Below are 7,434 nucleotides of genomic sequence, written 5' to 3'. Positions count from 1 at the left end.
TGCATGGTTGTGACTGACTTACATTGCATTCTTTGTGACAGAGACTACTTTGGCAGATTATTTTTGGTTTGGTATTTAGTGTGCCCATGTAGGTGGCCACGGTTTTTTTCATTGTTGAAATGTCTGTTGCAGGTTTTAATGTGGTCTTTGTTGTTCATATTTAACACAATATCATCTTTTAGCTCATACACACCATGCAAGGTTTGTAAACGTTTACTTCCCGGATATTTGCATCCAGATATTGCACACACGTCAGCTTCTTGTCCTGCATATGGATTAAAAAAAGAGAGTAAAACTTAATAATGAATAAAGCTTATCCCAGAGTTCGTTTTCAGGTAAATGCCCCATTACCTGTACAAAATAAAATATTACTTGAAGCTCAATTAGCTGTAACTTTTGGATGTTGTGTTATATTTTGTTCGTGTGCATCTACTGAAGTTTCTTGTGAGAATTCAAAAAAAAAATGAAATGCCCAGTAATTACATCTCCTACAGTTTCATCTGTTTGTAAATCTGCATTCATATTTGAATAACATGTACAACTAACAATAAAAATAATTCATGAATCTTATTAAATGTGCAACTTTCTACAAATAATTTGGAATTAAACTATTATAAATAGTGCTCATTGATATCTACTTGTTCATTTTCAGGAGCAGTGAACTCAGGATACATGGTATTCCACTGGAAGTAAATTCATCAGTAAAATCTGTAATGGAATAAACCTGGAAAATGAAATGTGTTTTAATTGCCAGATGTGGAAGATTGAAAATGGTGATGGAACAGAGATGCAGCAAATACATCATTCAGTACTGCTGGACACTTAATGCCAGGAAAAAGTACATTGACTCCACCAGGGTTTGAACCTGGGACCCCCAGATCCCTTCTGTGCTGTAACATGGATCTGTTGCTCTGACCACTGAGCTATAGAGTCTCACAAACAACTGATCCTGGATGTAGAAAGATAAATGAAGCTAGTGATAGTTAGGATGTGATGGGATGTAGTACTAAATTGGGTGATGTAGAAAGTATGTAAAAAGAGAAAGAGTTTAGATGTTAATTGGGGTGATATTATAAGTATGATGACATTATGCTATGAAAAGAAGCAATTACAATTTTTTAGATCAGTGAGGACATGGTTAATGAAAGAGAGTGTGAGGGAAAAGTGATCATGACATGACTTTATTGTAGCAACATGACAATTAAGCTATTATTATCTGGTGTAAATTTGAAAAAGACATACAAAACATTACTTTATTGATTCGATATTCTGTTTCAAGCAATTAAAAACATTTTCATCCAAATTTAATTTTCATCCAAATTTAATTACTTTTAAGTCATAAGTGGTAAACATACTGAGGCAAGGTCCATTTTACGCCTTTGCTCTTCATGGTCATCTTTTGCCATTGAAGAGACCTAATTTTGGAAGATGAATAATGGTTTTAAGTGTTGTCAATCCAATCAGTGCTTTGATTTTTTGAAGACAATTACTTTTCGTACCATGTAAATCTTCATCGGGATTGCTCTCAGCTCTAGTACCACCTGTCTGGCATCTTCTATGCATTTCCTGAAATTGCAACTATCATGCAATATGCATCAAAATGGATTGTTTTGTTGAGATTATCAAGTGTATATCCGGTGTTTCAGAAATAGAATGACATGATACTAACATATTTCATTTTCTTCAGTAATCACAGCATAACAAGTGACAGTGCTGAACCTTCTTGTTGGATGGCATTTTGTAAAAAAATGTGCAGGTGGTGTTCCAGTAAAACCAACTGTCATCTAATGTAATTCAGTGAGAAATTATTACAAGTTTCTGGACACCTGTCATACATGAGGGATCATCACTTAAAGGGAAAAGTTAAAAAATCACCTTTTCATGTTGTCTGATGCAGCCAGCAGTTTCAGTAATGCAGTGCCTCTGTAACGAAGCAATGCTCTGTCTCATCTGTTGATGGGCTTTCTGTAATTGGTGAACTCTCCTTTGGTATGACAGAATTAGATATGACTTGACGCACCTCATCTGGTAAAGAAAGATCTTTAACCAGTTATTCAATATACAGAATTATTTTGTATGGTAATACTCTTGAAATATTACTTGTATTTTACACTCGTTCAATGCACAACAAAAAAATATCAGTAATAATATTCTTCTTCACCCACAAATGATGCAAATTAGTCACTTGCTATAAAATAATATTGATATTGAAAATTGTTTTCAGGCAATTTGCATATTTATGCTAAGCTTGGAAAAGCCTGCCACAGGATATGAATAGAAGTTGAGATGACGCAAACCAATAGGCCACTTTCATGACCCCTGAGCCCTGAGTGACCTTACAATCTGGTATTTCTGTTGGTATGGCATCATACAACCTTCAACTTTTCTCCCTTTGTGACTAATAAAATCCTAAGTTTTGTTCAAGGATGAGTTGGAGTACACAAATTTCAATGATCAAAAGGTTCACGGTTGCAGAGTTTGAACTCAAATTAGTAAAACTTATACCAACAAAAATGCCAGGATGTAGGGGTCACACGGTGGTCATGAAAGTGGCCGATTTGTTCCACTCATTTGGACCTGCTTTCCAATTGAAAATTGTCACATATAAATGAAATTCCTGCACTGTTCATTACAAAATATCATATTATCCTCATACTGACATTATTTGCAACCCTTTTCAGTGTAGAAGTCAATATTACACAATGTCTAGTTTTCCTACACGCTTGCAATGGTGGCGTGTTCGGCGGCAATACCGGCTACGCATGTTTTGAATGCTATGGAATGATATTGAGAAACTTGAAAAAGGTTGAATATATCGACAGTATGAAGATAATATGACATTTTGAAACAATCAGTACAGGCATTTTATTCAGATGTGAACATTTTCATCTTGGAAAAGCAGGTCCAAACGAGTGAAACAGAAATGGACTACATGTCTCCACTTCTCTTCATCGCAAATTTTGCATGTTTCAGTTAGAGGATATTTTTTTCAGTATTTTTGTAAATGTGCAAAAGTGCATGATTATTGTTCTCTTCATCGCACTTTGCAGCACAGTGCTTGTAGGTGAAGCCGGTCGAAACAACCTAACGCCCACATGCAAAGCTACTATTATATATGCTTCAAATTTTAATCCTTCACATTGCTGTAGTCTCCTGCCAGAAAATACTTACCTGCGGATTACTTATCATATGGTATTTCTTGTGTATTAACCTCTTGTGAATCCTCTGTAATTGCACAGTTTTACAGGTCAGTTTTTCTATTGACTTTTGCAGAGTTTGGTACTGAAAAGTAAACAGACATTTTTATCGCTTGTCCTTTTCTGATCTTTAGGATTTATAATGCAGATGCAAGAAATATAAAATACCAAACTTGATATTGAAGGCACTGTCAAATTCCCATGCAGTATTCAAATATTCATAAGGAAACAGCAAGGAACTTCAGAAAAGCTGATTTAATGCACAGCAGTGTTCAAGCAGTGTATATATCCAGATGAAGTGCTGATCAAATCTCTTCACTTCCCTAGGAAGATATGAACATTGCAAGGGACATTGATAGGGACTTCTCAACATTGGTGTTTTACAATTTTTTGCATCTGCAGCAAAGGGTTACTGTCTGTAATTTCTGACATTCTTCGCTATTTTTCTTCTGTGTATCCTTGTTTATAACGTTTCTTGCTTCCTAAAATATCTAGTTTTCTGCTTGTTAATACAGGATGTGGTTGTGTATGGTCTGATTGTTTTTTGTCGTCAAATGACTTTAAATCCAGATGTAAATTCAATTTTCAACATTAAACAGCAGTGATTGTACACAAATAAGTTGTGTTCATTGGCTAAAAACTTACATTCATCATGCTTTACAGAGTTTGACGAGAAACTACACTTGATACACAGGACAAAATAATAAAAACAGGGGAACAGTTATCGATAGTACAGCTTTACAAATGTAAATACATTTTCTGATTCCAAATGATACCGAGTTACTCCTACATGAGAATATATAGGCACTGTATAATAATATCTAGCAACTGTACAGTTGGAAATGGAACAAGCCAAATTAATTTCCATGATTAGTCTTTAATATTTTTATTCCATGTCTACCAAACATAATATCCACAATGAAAACCAGAAACCTCTTTTTCACCTCATAATTTGCACAACGATGCAATATTCTGCAACCATGCAAAAACACTTTACAAAGTTTGTAAGCAATGATTTGTTGGCAGAAAAGGTAAAGGGAAAGTCCTGTTGAAATACAGTGTTTTTTCATGAAACCTCCAAAAACCCATGTGCATGGGATGTGAAACAAAGAATTCATCACTGTGGCCTAATTTAAAGGATAAACTATATGTACTTATTTACAGAAAATTTACTCGTAAGTTTCTACCTCCAATATTTTCATCCTTACTTTGTTGCTCAGCCGCCTGGCTGGAACCTCTATGAAACACTAGATGAGAAAAACAATGTCTGAGGCCACATATAAAATTAACCCATTGAACATAAATCATGCACAGAATTTGAGTTGAGATGTACCAGCTCACTAATTGTTGACTAATTGTTACCGGGTAATTATATATATTATAGCCCAAACATGGAACTATGTGCACGAGGGTAGGTGACCATTTGCCCGACGTAAGGAGGGCAAATGGTCTCCTGCCCCGAGGGTACATAGTCCCTTGTTTGGGCTATAATGTTTTTATTACATGCCTCTCTTACAAATATTTAAGTACTGTACAGGTATTTACTCGACCAATTAATATGCTGCTGTTCGAGAGTACCTCAATGGCCCCTCCCCATCACAGTTAAGCTCTGTGGGACAGTTGCTGTTGTGATTTAAGTATGCCCATGCTACAAGACGGAAAATACTTTTAAGCTAGTACGCACCTTGAAATTTAAGTTTCTCCGATCACTTATAAATTAAGGTTAAGGTTTCTATTTGTGCGAGATTGATCATATCAAGATTGGTATCAAAATGAATGTAGGGTTGATCATCCAGGATATCACTAAATGGTTGAATGTAACTTCACATTGTCAAATGCAATTAACACACCATTCAAGCTGAAAGAAATAGTATTTGTTGTGTATTACTGTAGTTGCAAGAAATATGTTGCAAGGATGTTGATAAGTCCTATCAGTTTCCCTGGCAATATTCTATGTATATTTTATTTATCAAACTTCATTATTTATTATTTCAATCCTACGGAAACAGTAAGGGATTTAAAAAGATGTTTAGATAATAGCGCTGTTCACGGTTACAGGTTTGTTTCTAAATATAGCCGTACGCGCGCGACATCGCACACGCAGCTTGAAATGCGGACAAATTTTATCAATGTTGCACACATGGCCGTTTTTGCAGCTAATACTCAGAGTCGTGAATATGTTTTTTAGTATTCATTGTTACACTAGCAGTCACCCACTGAGATGTATTTTCGTCATTCTTGCATGCGTAATTTTCAAAAGCGTTATCTGAAAATGCCGACAAATATTTATTTTTGCATATTAATTATAGAACAGTGACGTAAACTGTGAACGGCCCTATACAAAGCAGATGCAGTGTACATATACAGATGTAGGCCTTAATCTCTTCACTGTTTTCTTAGCAGATAGGAATATTGCAAGGGATATTGATAGGGACTTATCGTGATTGAGTAGAGCATGCTCTATTAGTCAAAATTCCTGTATTAGGGGCAATTTCACTTAATGTTACAAAACTGCTTGAAAATAAAAATAAAAATTCAAAAGCCAAAGTTTTAAATATTGTCAAAAGTTAAAAAAAATGCATCCAAATAGTAAATGAATCACAACAGTCAACACAATAGAGGTCAATCTACGTCGTTCAGGCCAACAAAATATCAGAGATAGCAAAAATATGAATGTATGGATGATAAATATATACGTTGCCATTGGCAACAACCTGACGCTACACAGGCCGCACCAGAAAAAATCTGGATAAATCTTTTGGGCACTCAGAATTATACAGTTTTTGCAGAACACTTGTCAAGGATCCTGTTTTCCCTTCAGCGATCTTATTTTTTCGTAAAATGCCCAATTAAATTTTGCGATCGAGAAAAATTTGGACCAAACGACAAATTTGTGTCCAGGTTGCACGATAACCACTGACTCCAAAGTACGAAGTTTTTCTTGAAATTTCCGTTGATAATCTTATCCCAATGATTTTTGTTCTTGTATTCTCTTACTTGTTACACACCAGTTACTATCGACACATTTTTTGTCAATGACACCTCAGAAATATTCAGAAAACCACTATTTTACGTGCCTGTGCGACACCGACGTCCTTTAAATCTCCCGCTGTGTTGACAAAACTGCTGGTGACGTCACAAATTTACATAGCATAGGACCGTGACCTCTGTAACGACCCCCTAAGAGTCATTTTATTATGATGATAGCAAAATATTATTACGATCTCACGGCTCGAAATATGAATGGAAAAAAATCACTGTTGTAATTTTCATTTATAATTCAATGTCTGCGTGTGCTACGATGGAATCCCACTTTCTGTAATTTAACTTGTAACTGAGGTACACCGGCTATGCGTTGCGCGGTAAATTCCGTTTTAGGTTACTTAGGTGGCCTCATTTGGAGTTTTCCCTCCCTCCTGCAATAGGGCGTACGTGTTAACATCAACGTTGTCGAATGGTGGCGCTCGTGTTGACATCAACGTTGTCGAATGGTGGCGCTCGTTAGGCAAACTGTGGGTGCGTAGATCCTGGCGAGGCACGCACCTCACACACAAAATTTCACACTCATTTTCCCGGTGCGTAGAAAAATGAGGCCAGTTGATAAAAACGTTAGTAGGCATTTTTTAGGCAGTTCTTAGGCCATTGGAAGGCTAACATTATAAAGCCAGGGCTTTTGGCTTTATTACGCAAGTCTGGTCTTGATAAGTATCGGAATTCCTTACTACATGGTCTCGACAGTACTAGTACACAAACGCACACACACACACACACACACACATTTATATATATATTTATATATATATATATGAGTGGTATTGAAAAGGATGAGTGGTATTGAAAAGTGGGGTGCTAATTTTTGCATGAATTACACTCCATACTACATGTAGCATGTGCTACAGTAAGCCTGTGGGGACCACTTGGAACTCAGTTTCCGATAGGCCTATATTCTTGTTGTTCGTTTGTTTGTTGACGAAAAGGGCCTAGGCCCCGCCAAGGTCTACATACCCCAATAGCTGCGAGTGTGTACTATTAAAACCGATCTCAAAATATCCTCAGTTTTCCGAGAGTTTTCTTTGAATAAGACCCATTAAAGACTGGAAAAAGTGTATAACACTGTCATAAGGTCGAAAGTGGCATGTAAATTCAAACGTTTTGACATCATTTTAGATTTCCTGTCATTTTCAAAAACTAATCATTTGACAAACAAAATAAAGAATACAACAACACAAAATGTTGG

The 7,434-nt window shown here is 36.1% G+C and overlaps 1 long non-coding RNA gene and 1 other non-coding gene across 2 annotated transcripts; both read right to left on the bottom strand.

Moving 5' to 3' along the window:
• Nucleotides 1-844: 844 nt before the first annotated feature.
• Nucleotides 845-933, bottom strand: Trnam-cau (transfer RNA methionine (anticodon CAU)). The gene is given in 2 exon segments: nt 845-880; nt 897-933. It is a non-coding gene; the product is annotated as a tRNA-Met (tRNA).
• A 528-nt stretch (nt 934-1,461) lies between these two features.
• LOC139144206 (uncharacterized) lies at nt 1,462-5,050 on the bottom strand. Its single transcript, XR_011554786.1, has 3 exons — nt 3,172-5,050; nt 1,876-2,025; nt 1,462-1,578 (listed from the first exon to the last, which is right to left on the bottom strand). It is a non-coding gene; the product is annotated as an uncharacterized lncRNA (long non-coding RNA).
• Nucleotides 5,051-7,434: the final 2,384 nt, after the last annotated feature.

The sequence above is a fragment of the Ptychodera flava genome, chromosome 11, assembly GCF_041260155.1.
Source record: "Ptychodera flava strain L36383 chromosome 11, AS_Pfla_20210202, whole genome shotgun sequence".
Lineage (NCBI taxonomy): Eukaryota > Metazoa > Hemichordata > Enteropneusta > Ptychoderidae > Ptychodera > Ptychodera flava.
Note: the sequence above shows the minus strand (reverse complement) of the source record. Positions and strands in the feature narration are given on the sequence as shown.